Source organism: Leopardus geoffroyi, chromosome B4 (genome assembly GCF_018350155.1).
Source record: "Leopardus geoffroyi isolate Oge1 chromosome B4, O.geoffroyi_Oge1_pat1.0, whole genome shotgun sequence".
Taxonomy (NCBI): Eukaryota; Metazoa; Chordata; class Mammalia; order Carnivora; family Felidae; genus Leopardus; species Leopardus geoffroyi.
This window is the reverse complement of record NC_059341.1, coordinates 43,608,403-43,624,331: the sequence shown is the minus strand read 5'-3', so window position 1 is coordinate 43,624,331 and position 15,929 is coordinate 43,608,403. Positions and strand designations below refer to the sequence as shown.

The 15,929-nt window shown below is 39.8% G+C and overlaps 1 pseudogene; it reads right to left on the bottom strand.

Moving 5' to 3' along the window:
- Window positions 1-12,909: 12,909 nt before the first annotated feature.
- LOC123591780 lies at window positions 12,910-14,942 on the bottom strand (annotated as a pseudogene).
- Between the last annotated feature and the right edge of the window lie 987 nt (window positions 14,943-15,929).

The following is a 15,929-nucleotide window of genomic DNA, read 5'->3' as shown; positions in this document are numbered from 1 at the left end:
TGAGCGCCTGGCTTACCCAATTGGTGCAGGACACTGCTAGAGAAGGCCTTCTCTCCCACACAACCCAGAGCATAAATGTACGAATTCTGTGAGTCCAAGAAGGGAGATTGGGAGAGAGGGAGATGAGAATATCAGAGACACTGATCTTTTTTTTTTTTTTTTTTTTTCAACGTTTATTTATTTTTGGGACAGAGAGGGACAGAGCATGAACGGGGGAGGGGCAGAGAGAGAGGGAGCACAGAATCGGAAACAGGCTCCAGGTTCTGAGCCATCAGCCCAGAGCCCGACGCGGGGCTCGAACTCACGGACCGCGAGATCCTGACCTAGCTGAAGTCTGACACTTAACCGACTGCGCCACCCAGGCGCCCCCAGAGACACTGATCTTAAAGTGACACTGGTCTTGCCAATTGCCTTCGAGGCTCCAGCAGGAAGTCTGGCCAAGAGCTGGGAAAACCCCACCTGGGCATTCCCCGAGCTGGCCCTAAGTACCAAACTCACACTTCCTCCCACTCCGTGACTGGCATTGTGTGTGCACTTCCCAGGGTGGAAGCAAGAGGCAGCTAAATAGACAAAGAGAGGATGTGCAGAAAACAAGCCAGAGTTTGACGCAAGGGAGGAAACACAAGCTTCAGCTGTAGCACCACCTTCAGGAAAAGAAAAGAAAGGTTACCAAAGCCAGCTTGCTCTGTTTGTTATAAGGTGAAGAGAAGATCTACAAATTTAAGAATTATGCCAAAATAGGAGCGCCTGGGTGGCTCATTCCCTTAAGCCCCGAACTCTTGATTTTGGCTCAGGTCATGATCCCCATGGTTTGTGAGACTGAGCCCCGTGTCGGGCTCCATGGTGAGCGTGCAGTGGGCTTGGGATTCTCTCTCTCGCTCTCTCCCTGCCCCTCCCCTGCTTGTGCTCTCTCTCTCTCTCTCAATAAATAAACAGTTAAAAAAACAAACAAAGTGCTGAAAAAAAAAAAGTTGCCAACCAAGAATACACAAGCTGGCTAAACTGTCCTTTAGAAATGGAGAAATCGAGATTTTCTCAGGCAAACAAAAACTAAGACAGTTCATCACCATTAAAACTACCTCATAAGAAATGCTGAAAGGAGTTCTTCAAACTGAAAATGAAAAGATGTTAATTAGTACCATGAAAATATACTAAGTTATACAACTCACTGGTAAAGGTAAATGTGTAATGAGATTCAGAAAACTTCAATTCTGTAACATGACAGTGTGTTAATCACTTAACTACATTACAAAAGTCAAAGCAAAAGAGTATTAAAATCAATTAGAGCTACTATAATTACTTAAATACAAAATGTAAAAAGAGGCAAATTTTGACATTAAAAACATAAAAAGAGAGCTAAAAGGGTAGAGTTTCTGTATGCAATCTAAGTTAAGTTGCTATCAGCATAAGATGGACTATTATATCTGTAAGACATTTTATTTAAGTCTCATAGTAACTACAAAGCAAAAAAAAAAAAAAAAACTATAGTAGATTCACAAAAAACAAAGAGAAGGAAATCAGAGCACGCTGCCATAGAAAATCACCATTTCACAAAGGTAGGCAGCAGGTGAGAAAAAAGAAGAACAAAATATTTTGGAACTACAAAATAGAAAGCAGTTAATAAGATGGCATTACGAAGTCCTAACATATCAATATTTACTCTAAAAATAAATGGATTTCATTCTCCAATTAAAAGATACAGAGTGGCTAGATGGAAAAAAAAAAAAAAAAGACCACCCAACAATATGCTGTACGAGATTCACTTCAGCTTCTGATAGCACAGAAATACAAGAATCCTAGGGGCGCCTGGGTGGCGCAGTCGGTTAAGCGTCCGACTTCAGCCAGGTCACGATCTCGCGGTCAGTGAGTTCCAGCCCCACATCGGGCTCTGGGCTGATGGCTCAGAGCCTGGAGCCTGTTTCTGATTCTGTGTCTCCCTCTCTCTCTGCCCCTCCCCCGTTCATGCTTTGTCTCTCTCTGTCTCAAAAGTAAATAAACGTTAAAAAAAATTTTTTTTAAGTATACTGTAATGCAATAATAATCAAAATGACGTGCTCCCAGCATAATATGGACACATAGACCAATGGAACAGAATGGAGGCTCAGAAATAACCCTCCAATAATGTCTACCAATATTTGACAAGGTAGCCAAGAAAATGCAGTGGGGGAACAATATTCTGTTCAATGAATGGTATGGGGAGAAAATGGATACCCACATGCAGGAAATAAAATTAGGTAGACACTTATACCTCTCAACAGTTAACTAAAAATGGATAAAGGGCTTAAACATAAGACCCTTAACTATAAAGTATCTAAAAGAAAACATAGGGAAGAATCTCCTTTACATTGGTCTTCAAAATAGTATTTTGGATATGACACCAAAAGCACGAGCAACCAAAGAGAAATCAACAAGCAAGACTACAGCAAATTAAAAAGTTCCTGTACAGGGGCACCTGGGTGGCTCAGTCGGTTGAGCATCCAACTTCAGCTTGGATCATGATCTCATGGTATGAACCGTGAGATGAACCATGGTATGAACCTATGAAGGTTCAAGCCCTGAATGGGGCTTGGTGCTATCAAAAGTTCCTATAGAGCAAAAGTAATGATCAACAAAATGAAAAGCAACCTATAGAACTAGAGAAAATATTTGCAAACCATCTAGCTGATAAGGGGTTAGTATTCAAAATACATTAAAAAAAAAACTCATACAACTCAATACAAAATGAAAACAAGCAAACAAAATGGGGAGAGGATCTGGATAGAATTTTTTTTTCCAAAGAAGACATACACATGGCCAACAGATCAGTGAAAAGATATTCAATGTCACTAATCATCAGAGTAATGCAAATGAAAACTACAATAAGATATCGCCTCAGACCTGTTAGAATGGATACCGTCAAAAGGCCAAGAAATAACAAGTTTTAGTGAGGATGTGGAGAAATGGGAACACTTGTGCCCTATTGTTGGAAATGTAAACTAATGTTTTAGCCAGTATGGAAAACAGTATGGAGGTTCCTCAAACAATTAAAGCTTGAACTACCATATGATCCAGCAATCCCATTTTGGGTTATATATCCAAGGAAAAGAAATCATTATCTTTAATTTTTATTTTTTTTTTACATTTATTTATTTTTAAGAGACAGAGTGAGACAGAGCGTGAGCAGGGGAGGGGCAGAGAGAGAAGGAGACACAGAATCTGAAGCAGCCTCCAGGCTCTGAACAAGTGGTCAACACAGCCTGATAAGGGGCCCGAACCCAAGAACCATGAGATCATGACCTAAGCTGAAGTCGGACGCTCAACTAAATGAGCCACCCAGGCACCCCAAAATCATTATGTTGAAGAGATATCTGCACTCCAATGTTCACTGTAGCATTATTCACAATAGCCATGGTATAGAAACAAACTAACTGTCCATCAACAGATGAATGGGTAAAGAAATATGAGGTAGACAGATATTATAAATGACATTATATAGACAGGTAGATCTATCTATCATTTATCTATCCAACTATTACCTATATAACCATCTATCTATCTATCTATCTACCTATCTATCCATCTATCTATCTACCTAACGGAATATATTATTCAGCCACGAAAATACGGAAATCCCACCATTTGTGATGACAATATGAATGAAACTTAAGGGCAGTATGCAAAGGAGTTAAGTCAAACAGTGAAAGACAAATACTGTATGATATTACTTATATGTAGAATCTAAAAAAACTGAATTCATAGAAACAGATAATATACTGGTGGTTGCCAGAGGCAGGAAATGTGGGTTGAGAGAAATGAGGGAAGGTGGTCAAAAAGATACAAACTAACAGCTACAAAATAAGTAGGTTCTGGATATATAATGCACAGCACAGTGACCACAGTTAACAATAATATACATCTGACAGTTGCTAAGGTAAAAGATTTAAGCACAGGACAAAAGTTACAACCACATGAGGTGATATACATTAACTAGATCCATCATGGTAATCATTTCAAAATAGATACATTTATGAACTCATTATGTTGGATACCTAAAGTAATACAATGTTATATACCAATTACATCTCAAGAAAACTGGGGAGAAAAAAGACACGATAGCTGCAGGCCCATGTTTATTGCAGCCTTATTCACAAAAGCCAACCTATGGAAATAACCTAAATGTCCATCAATGGATGAATGGATAAAGAAGATGTGGTAAGTATTTAAGATGGAATTTTTTTTTTAATTTTTTTTTTCAACGTTTATTTATTTTTGGGACAGAGAGAGACAGAGCATGAACGGGGAGGGGCAGAGAGAGAGGGAGACACACAATCGGAAACAGGCTCCAGGCTCTGAGCCATCAGCCCAGAGCCCGACACGGGGCTCGAACTCACGGACCGCGAGATCATGACCTGGCTAAAGTCGGACGCCCAACCGACTGCGCCACCCAGGCGCCCCTAAGATGGAATTTACTAGTCGGCCAGAAGAAAGAAAGAAATCCTGCCCCTTGCGACAACATGGATGGACCTTATGATAAGTAAGGCAAATCACACAAAAAGACAAATACTATATGATAGCATCCCTATGTGGAATCTAAAGAAGTCAAACTTGTAGAAACAGAGAATAGAATGGTGGTTATCAAGGGTTGGGTTTCAGGAAATTGGATTTCAAACCTGCAGTTAGAAAATGAATTCGCTATGGAGCTCTAAGGCACAGCATAGCACTTATAGTTAATGCTGTATTATATAGTTTAAAGTTGTTAAGAGACTAAATCTTAAAACTTCTCACCACATAAAAGTAATAATAATCATATGATGTGTCGGAAATGCTATGAGGGTGATCATATTGCAATATATAAATGTATCAAATCACCATGTTTTATGCTTTAAACTTACACAATGTTATATGTTGATCTTACCTCAATTAAAAAAAAAAAACTCCAATAAAAAGCTATTTATTTCCAGATATTTAAATTGGAATTCAGTATGAAAGTCATATACTACGAAACATTCTTTAAAAATTTTTTTCAACAATGAAAAAGGTAAAAATAAAAAGTGTTTCCAGTTTGTTGGCTATAAAAAAGCAGGTGGCAGGAAGATTTGACCCATTCCTTGATTCCTGATATAAAAGTTATAAATTAGAAGAGCTTGAATAAAGTGAGGTAGCCAAGAAGATGCAATGGGGAAACAATATTCTGTTCAATGAATGGTATGGAGAAAAAATGGATACCCATATTATCATGTCCCTTAACTGTTTGAGTACAAACAGAATAACTGTTACATATCAATCTGGGTTAAATGGGTTCATTTCTTTAATATATTAAGAGCCTTAAATATTCACTAAGGAAATCTCTAATAATTCAATATAGAAATAGTCAAATGACCAAAACAGAACATTTACCAGAAGGATCTACAAATGGCTCTAAAGCATTGAGCAGATACTCAGCTCCCTCAGAATGAAAGCAACGTAAACTTTTAACAAAATAAATAAAATAAATAGATGCAATATTACCACTAAAGACCTTAATAACATTATAAAACTTTCAAATTTCCAAAAGATGTGCACCTATGTCCTAGGAAAACAAAGAAAACATAGATCATATAGCAAAAAAATAATCATAAAACACATATGCACAAACACACACACAAAATAAAGAGATGAAATTATGGGTAAGCTGTTACATCAACAAAAATACATGGGATAAAACATCCATTGAAGTTGCTGCTTGTATAAAATAAAAATTTCTGATTATGAAATGCATGTAAGCAAAATGACTAATGATATTGAAAATAAAAATACGGCCAATACCTGTTTGGGATTTATAGTAAAAAAAATTAAATAAATTAGTGATTCAATAAAATAATGCCTCGCATATGTAAGAAATCAACACTTTTGCACACAGTTCACTTGCATCAAGTTAAAAACTTGAACAAAATTTACAAATACCACTAAAGCCATTTGTTTTTCCTTTTCTTTCTCCCAAAGTTACCATCTAAGCTGAGGTTGGTGCAGATAATTTGCATGCATATTTTTATGCATTTACCATAAATATTTATTAATAAATAACACAGAAAACCGTTTTATGTATTTTTTACACGGCATCGTGTTCAAAACCCAAGACTCTTTTGTTTTAAGACTTTTTTTCTTCAGATAAATTCTCTTACTTTCACCACCATTTCCTCTACCACAACCACCCACCCAACATCAACTGCGAATTTACCCAACACTTTTATTTCTTTTTTTTTTTTTGAAAACCTAAATTGTGCTTAACATTTGCTGTTGCTAACTTTGTATTGTGTATTTGTATTTTATATTTAAATTTTACTTATATAACCCTCCAAGCAAATAACATGAAGCATCACATAGTAAATGCTTCATGAATATGGACCAAATACCAGTAGAAGGATTCACATGACAAGGGGATCATATCACTTTATAAAAGAAAGACTTTGTGGCATGCCTGGGTGGTTCAGGCAGTTAAGCATCCATCTTGATTTTGGCTCAGGTCATGATCTCATGGTTGGTGAGTTCGAGACCTGCATCCAGCTCTGCACTGACAGAACCGAGCCTGTTTGAGATTCTCTCTCTTGCTCTCCCTCTGTCCCTTCCCTGTTCTCTCTCTCTCTCTCTCAAAATAAATATATATTTTTAAAAAAGACTTTGAGGGGCGTCTAGGTGGCTTGGTCGGTTAAGCGTCCGACTTCAGCTCAGGTCATGATCTCACGGTCCGAGAGTTCGAGCCCCGCGTCGGGCTCTGTGCTGACAGCTCAGAGCCTGGAGCCTGTTTCAGATTCTGTGTCTCCCTCTCTCTCTGCCCCTCCCCTGTTCATGCTCTGTCTCTCTCTGTCTCAAAAATAAATAAACGTTAAAAAAAATTAAAAAAAAAAAAGACTTTGAGAATTTGGTAGTCCATTTAAATTCAGAGCAATTATTGAAAGCTATGGATTTAATGTCCTTGTGTTATCTGTAGGTTTCATGCATGTGATGATGTCTCTGGTCCTTTGTAGTCTTTGCAGTGTTCCACTCACAGAGCCCCCTGTAGAATCTCTTGTAGGGCTGGCTTATCCTTTAGTTTTTGTTTGTCTGGGAAAGTCTTTATCTCTCCTTCTATTCTGAATAACAGCCTTGCTGGATAAAGGAGTCTGCATACCAGATCATAATGCTATGAAACTTGAAACCAGTCACAAGGAAAAATTTGGAAGGCCTCCAAATGCATGGAGGTTAAGGAACATCTTACTAAAGAATGAATGAATCAACCAGGCAATTAAAGAAGAAAATTTAAAATATATGGAAGCAAATGAAATGAAAACACGACAGTCCAAACTCTGGGATGCAGCAAAAACAGTCATCAAAAGAAAATACATTGCAATCCAGGCCTAGCTCAGGAAACAAGAAAAATCCCAAATACAAAACCTAACCACACACCTAAAGGAACTAGCAGCAGAACAGCAAAGAAACCCCAAAGCCTGCAGAAGAAGAGAAATAATAAAGATTAGAGAAGAAATAAACAATATAGATTAATAAAAAAGACCATGAGAACAAATCAATGAATGTAACAGCTGGTTTTTCTTTTTGAAAAAATAAACAAAATTGATAAACCCCTAGCCAGACTTCTCTGAAGTCTGGGAAAAGAGAGAGAACCCAAATAGATAAAATCATGAATGACAGAGGAGAGATCACAACCAACACCACAGAAATACAAACAATGATTAGAGAATCCTGTGAAAAATTATATGCCAACAAACTGGACGACCTGGAAGAAATGGACAAATTCCTACACACCTACACACTCCCAAAACTCAAATGGCAAGAAATAGAAAATTTGAACAGACCCATAACCCATAACAGACCAAGTGAAGAAATTGAATGACGGAGCCAAAAGCTCCCAACAAATAAGAGTCCCGGGCCAGATGGCTTCCCAGGGGAATCCTACCAGACATTTAAAGCAGAGTTCATACCTATCCTTCTCGAGCTCTTCCAAAAATAGAAATGGAAGGAAAGCTTCTGGGCTCATTCTATGAAACCAGCATTACCTTGATTCCCAAACCAGATAGAGACCCCATCAAAAAGGAGAATTACAGGCCAATATCACTGATGAACATGGATGCAGAAATTCTCAACAAGATACGAGCAAATCGAATTCAACAGCATAATAAAAGAATTTTTCACATGATCAAGCGGGATTCATTCTTGGGCTGCAGGACTGGTTCCATATTTGCAAATCAATCAATGCGATACAACACTTTAATAGAAGAGAGGATAAGAACCATACGATCCTGTCAATAGATGCAAAAAAAAAAAAAAACATTTGACAAAACATAGAATCCTTTCTTACTAAAAAAAAAGTCGCGCTAGAAGGAACATACCTTAACATCATAATAGCCATATATGAAAAGCCCACAGCTCATATCATCTTCAATCGGGAAAAACTGAAACCTTTCCCCTGAGATTAGGAACACGACAGGGATGTGCACTGTCACCACCCTTGTTTATCATAGTGTTGGAAAGTCCTGGCCTCGGCAATCAGACAACAAAATGAAATAAAATGCATCCAATTTGGCAAAGAAGAAGTCAAACTTTCGCTTTCCACAGATGACATGATACTCTACATGGAAAACCCAAAAGACTCCACCAAAAAGCTGCTAGGACTGATACATGAATTCAGCAAAGTTGAAGGATACAAAAGCAATGTACAGAAGTCAGTTGCATTTCTATACACAATTAATGAAGCAGCACAAAGAGCAATCAAGAAATCGATCCCATTTACAATTGCACCAAGAACCATGAGATACCTAGGAATAAACCTAAGCAACGCTGTCAAAGATCTATATGCTGAAAGCTATAGAAAACTTATGAAAGAAATTGAAGAAGACGCAAAGAAATGGAAAAACATTCCCTGCTCATGGGTAGGAAGCACAAATAGCGTTAAAATGTCAATACTACCAAAGCAATCTACACATTCAATGCAATCCCAATCCAAATTGCACCAGCATTCTTCTCAGAGCTAGAACAAACAATCCTAAAATTTGTATGGAACCACAAAAGACCCCGAACAGCCAAAGTTATGTTGAAAAGGAAAACCAAAGTGGGAGGCATCACAATCCTGGACTTTAGCCTCTACTACAAAGCTGTAATCACCAAGACAGTATGCTATTGGCACACGAACAGACACACAGACCAATGGAATAGAATAGAGAACCCAGAAATGGACCCACAGAGGTATGGCCAACTAATCTTTGACAAAGCAGGAGAGAGTATCCAATGGAAAAAAGACAGTCTCTTTGGCAAATGGTGTTGGGAGGTTGGGACAGCAACATGCAGAAGAATGAAACTGGACCACTTTCTTACACCACACACAAAAATAACTCAAAATGGATGAAAGACCTAACTGTGATACAGGAAACCATCAAAACCCTAGTGGAGAAAACAGGCAACAACCTGTTTGACCTCAGCCACAGCAACGTCTTACTTGACACATCTCCAAAGGCAAGGGAAGGAAAAGCAAAAATGAGCTATTGGGACCTCATCAGGATAAAAAGCTTCTGCATTGCAAAAGAAACTATCAACAAAACTAAAAGGCAACCAATGAAATGGGAGATGATATTTGCAAATGAAATATCAGATAAAGGGTTAGCGTCCAAAGTATATAAAGAACTTACCAAACTCAACACCTGAAAAACAAATAACCCAGTGAATAAATAGGCAGAAGACATGAATAGACATTTTCCAAAGAAAATATCCAGGTGGCAAACAGACACATGAAAAGATGCTCAGCATCACTCATCATCAAGGAAATACAAACCAAAACCACACTGAGATACCACTTCACACTGGTCAGAGTGGCTGAAATTATCAACTCAGGAAACAACAGATGTTGGCAAGGATGTGAAGAAATGGAAACTCTCTTGCACTGTTGGTGGGAATGCAAACTGGTGCAGCCACTCTGGAAAACAGGGTAGAGGTTCCTCAAAAATTCAAAAATAGAATTACCCTATGACCCAGCAAGAGCACTGCTAGGAATTTACCCAAAGAATACAGGAGTGCCGATGCATAGGGGCACATGTACCCCATTGTTTACAGCAGCACTTTCAACAACAGCCAAATCATGGAAAGAACCCAAATGTCCATCAACTGATGAATGGATAATGAAGCTGTGGTATATATATACAATGGGATATAATTCGGCAGTGAGAAAGAATGAAATCCTGCCATTTGCGACAACGTGGATGGAACTGGAGGCTATTATGTTAAGTGAAATAAGTCAGTCAGAGAAAGACAAATATCATGTGTTCCCACTCATATGTGGAACCTCAGAAACTTAACAGAAGACCATGGAGAAAGGGAAGGGGAAGAAATAGTTTCGAACAGAGAAGGAGGCAAACCCATAAGAGACTCTTAAATACAGAGAACAAACTGACTTTTTTGGGGGGCGGGGTGCAGGGGAGGGGAAAAATGGGTGATTGGGCATTGAGGAGGGCACTTGTTGGGATGAGCACTGGATGTTGTATGTAAGCGATGAATCATGGGAATCTACTCCCAAAGTCAAGAGCACACTGTATACACTGTATGTTAGCTAACCTGACAACCAATTATATTTAAATAAATAAATACATAAATATATAAATACATAAATAAAGTGAATGGGCAGTGCCTGGGTGGCTCAGTCAGTTAAGCGTCCGACTTCGGCTCAGGTCATGATCCCACAGTTTATTGGTTCGAGCCCCACTTCGGGCTCTGTGCTCACAACTGGAGCCTGGAGCCTGCTTCAGATTCTGTGTCTCCCTCTCTCTCTCCTCCTCCCCTGCTCGTGCTCTGTCTCTCTCTCATTCTCTCTCTAAAAATTAAATAAACATTAAAAAAACTAAATAAAAAAATAAAAACGCAAACATTTCAGGGCACCTGAGTGGCCCTAGTCAGTTAAGCGTCTGACTTTGGCTCAGGTCATGATCTCACAGCTCTTGAGTTTGAGCCCCACATTGGTCTGTCTGGATCAGCACAGAGCCTGCTTCACATCCTCTGTCCCCGTCTCTCTCTGCCCCACTCTGCACGTGCACTCTCACTCTCTCAAAAATAAACAAACATTTTTTTGAAGGGTCAAATGTGTAAATGTTTCTAGGAAGATATTTGTGGTAAGTATTTCCTGTGCATCAAGGCAACTGGCCTAATTTTGTTCGCAGTGGAAATTTCTGAACCTCGAACAGAAATCATTTCTGTGCAGTATCATTTTTTCATTATAATGTTGAAAACATTCTCAGCATTGGCGTAACTCCTTATGAAATGAGCTATAGACAGTGCATGAACAATTTGGAAGAGTCTGTATTTTGCCTTGGGTTAATCGGTAGGTTCAGTTGGTGTTTAGATATCTTTAATTTTTGCAGGATGATCAGCTTATATTAATAATTCCAAGTTTAGTCACACACACACACACAAACCATCTACAGTCAAATATAACCATTACCCTGATTTAAAAGTGCAAAACTTATTAGGATATTTTATGAGCTGAACTATACTCCCCTCCCTGCCAAAATATTCATATATTCAAATCCTAGCCCTTGCGCCCCAGTTGTGACTGTTTGGAAAAATGGTCTTCAAAGAAATAATTAAGTTAAAATGAGGCTTTTAGGGTGAGCCTGTTCCCAATATGACTTGTGTCGTTGTCAATAGAGGAGATTAGGACATAGATGCAGAGAGGAGATCACGTGAAGAAATGGAGAAAAGACAGCCATTTCCAACCCAAGGAGAGCGGCCTTAGAAGTTAACCATGCCTAACGCTCTTAATATCTTAAAACATTCTCAAAAGGCAATAGGTTTAACTGTTTGAATCCGGCAGGAATCATTTTGTTCACAATTCCGTATCTGAAAAAAGCTAGTGAATGGTGCGTACAGGTCCATGTGTCAATGTTAAATGAGGGGAACGGGAGCGGGGTGATAGTGCTGCACTCTTCACTTCTCTCTCACCTCCCAATACCCCTCTGCATTCCTCCAACAATCGACCATTCTCCAGTTCTCTGGGCGGGACTGAAAACACTGTCCTTGCATCTTGAGGATTTTCGGATAAGGTCACCTCTGTTCCCCTGTTTCTCATTACTGAACACCAGGTCAGAAATTTTTTTTTTTTCTATTGTGGTAATAACACCAAAAATTTACCTTCTTAACAGTGTTTAAGCGTACGGTTCGGTAGTGTCTGTTAACTATATTTGCATTGTGAATCGTTTCATCTTGCAAATCTGCAACTCCATACCCATTAAACAAAGTACTGCCCACCCTCCCCCACCCACCACCTCCAGCCACTGGTAACCAAATGGTGTACTTGCTGTTTCCGTGAACTTTACTACTTTAGATAATTCATATAAGTGAGCCAATACACTATTTGTCTTTTTTGAAACTAGCTTATTTCACTTAACATAACATCCTTAAGATTTACCATACGGTGTGGTACTATGTGCCAGAATGCCCTTCCTTTGCAAGGTTGAATAATATTCTATTGCATGTATATACCATATGTTGAGGTCCTTTCTTTTTTTCTTTCAATTGAAGTGTAATTAACATACAATGTTAAGTTCATTTCAGGACTACCACATATTGATTCAACGATTTCCTACATTACTTGGTGCTTAACCACGGTAAGTGTGGTCACCATATAACATTATTACAATATTCTTGACTATATCCCCTATGGTGTACTTTTTGTCTTCATGACTCTTTATTTTATAACTAGAAGTTTATGCCTCTTAATCCCTTTATCTATTTTACCCATTCCCCCACCCATCTTCCCTCTGGCAACCATCAATTTGTTCTCTGTGTTTAAGAGTGGGTTTTTTAAGAGTGAGAGATGAAATATAAACACAGCGAGTTCCATCCCAGCCTTATTTCTCCAAGCCTCCATGGTCAAATAGAATCTCCGGAGAGAATATCTGGACAACAGAGTTGCAGTCAGTGCTGCCTCTAGTCTGGACTCCTGCTGCGTCTTCAGCCACCTCTCCCCTTGCCCTTGGGTGGACCTTGAACAAAACACCAGTCCACACTGGTGGCACATAAATGCTGTCCCATAAAATGCTGGCCACTGAGTTCCTCCATAGCAACCTGGGTCTCCTTGAATGTTTCCTACTCAACTAGAATATACCCCTTCAGGTATCCTGTATGCCTGTCCACGTTGAGGTGGATGTTTTTTTTATTTCCGCACACTCTCCAAATTTGTCATGGGTGTCTTCTCCGGTGGCTTCCTCCTGGACTCCAGTGACAAATAGAATTCAGCCTTCAATAGAGTGCTGTTCATGGCCATCCTGTTCCACACTGTCATAATCCTCCCACGTCCGTGCTCGAGACCCTTCATTGAAGCCAAAGCCATGTCCCTTCCATTTCTTCACCTTTTCTTTCAGTTTGTGGATGCTTTCCTCCCTGTCCTCATCCGTGGCGAAATCCTCGCTCCTGGCCTCATGAGGACCCAGTTCTTGAACAGTGTTTATTTATTTATTTATTTATTTGTTTGTTTTGGTTTTTAGGGCCCACATATGGGTGAAATCAGATAGTATTTGTCTTTCTCTGACTGACTCATTTCACTTAGCATAACACCCTCCAGGACCATCCATGTTGTTGAAAACGGCAAGCCCTCATTCTTTCTTATGGCTGGTTAATATCTTTATCCATTCATCTATCCATGGCTACTACTTGGGTTGCTTCCATATCTTGGCTCTTGTAAAAGATGCCGCTATAAATGTAGGAAGGCGTGTATCTTTTCAAGTTAGTGCTTTTGTTTTCTTTGGGTAAATACCCAGTAGTAGGATTACTGGATCGTATGGTATTTCTGTTTTTAATTTTTTGAGGAACCTCCATAAAAAACCCAGTTTCCCACAGTGGCTGCACCAATTTACCTTCCCACCCGTCTCACATGAGGTTGTGTTTTTTTTTTCCTCTACATCCTCACCAACACTTGCTATTTCTTATCTTTTTGATTCTAACCATTCAAGGTATCAATGTACCATATTTTCTTTATCCATTCCTTTATCTCAATGACTCTATGGGTTGCTTCCAACTCTTGGTTATTGTGAGTAGGGTTGTTCTGAACATGATTATGTAAATATCTCTTTGGGCCTCTGCTTTCAATTTTTTTGAATGTATACCCAGAAGTGGAGTTAAGATATCATATGGTAGTTTCATTCAAAAATTTTAAGGACGGTGTGATGCAAGCAAAAACACCCTTCGGACAAGCACAGGACCTGACGTGTCTGACAAGATGCAGGGAAGAAAAAGATGGCTGAAGGGGAAATCGTGAGGTGAGGAGTCAACATGGTGGAAAAATAGGGGGACCCGAAGTTTCCTCATCCCTCAAACACAGCAGTATAGAGGCCAGAAGACTTGGAATTCTGGGCATCCAGGCTACAGAGTGACAGAAACATCTCCAGGGGCCCACGGGAACACCTTGGCGGTCCATAGGTGCATGATTGCAAGTTGGGAAAAATAAAATGGTGGGTAGGCACAGAGAGGAGGGATGCCCTTCTGTGGAGAGACACAAGGAAGAGAAAGAAAGGCTGCGGAAGTGTAGGATTGTATTTGGACAAGAGAAAAATCATGGAACAGGGAATGGAAAAAAAGAGAGAGAGAGAGAGAGAGAAAGAACCAATTTCTAACATGATCCAGAGTTGCAGGACTTTCTCCGAACTGGGGCCTGCCATCCTGTACGGGTGCCTATGGGAGAAGAAGGACCAGCTCTGGGATCTGTAGTGAGCTCAGAGGTACAGTTGGACAGAGAAGTCCTCTCCCTTAAGTGCTATGGGGAAAAAACATGTAGCCACTCACCAGCCCACCAGCCAGAGGCCCTTTGTCAGCTTGCTGGGTGGAGTGGCACTACCCTGGAACAGGGGCACACAGATCAGGATCCTTTAAGACACTGGGGTTTGCAATCCACCCAAGCACCTGGGAGGCATGGGAGACTGTGGAGCAGGATAAACCACCTGATTCATGCCCATGCGGCACTGTGAGGACAGCCTGAACAGAGTGGTCTGGGACACCCGGTCAGGGGAGGAGAGACGTGGGTGTCACGATTTTTCTCCCCATCACCAACAAAGTGGGGCTTCAGGGAATGGGACAGAGGATCCACAGTGGAGGCAGGGCCAACCTACATAAACCACGCCCCTCCTGGTAACTGCGTATCTAATGGAGCAAGACTGACCCTGACCCAGCCAGACAGCCCCTCCTCCAGACCAGTGCAGCCACTTGTTCCAAGTCACCATCAGATATTGGTCCAATGGTTTTGCATTTTCTGATTTGATTCTCGGTCAATTCTTTATATATATATGTATATATTTCCTTTTCTTCCTCTTGTTTCTTCCCTTCTCTATTCTAGTTGTGGTTTGTTTAAGCAGACACTTTTGATCTATTGTTTTGCACCACTTCTGTATCTCCTTCTTTATTTTCCTCTCTCTCTGGATTAAGCCATATAGTTCCTCTAATTCTCTGCCTGGCTAATATGTTTTTTCCTCTTCTCTCTTTCCCCACCCCTGTCATTTCTCTCTTTGTAGGGGATAAGGCTTTTTCTGCCACCTCCCCCCCACCTTTTTAATGTTTTTTCCAGGGTACTTCAATGAACAAATCAAAGCACACCTGATGGAAGATCCAAATCACCACTATGAATAGGGAGATAAATCAACCATAGTCACAAAAAGAGAGAGCATGCAACATACTCCAAAAACACCTCCTGAAGAGCCAGTCCCTGGGAAGTGTATGACCCCTTTTAATATAATAGTGCTCACAGCAGCAGGACACATAATAAGCTATTAAGACACATAAGGGACAGAAAACTAGCCAAAATGACAAAACAGAAGAACTTTCCTCAAAAGAAATTACAGGAAGAAATGACAGGAAGAGAATTACTCAGAACAGATATGAACAATATATCTGATCGAGAATGTATAACAATAGTTACAAGATTAATAGCTGGGCTTGAAAAAAGCACG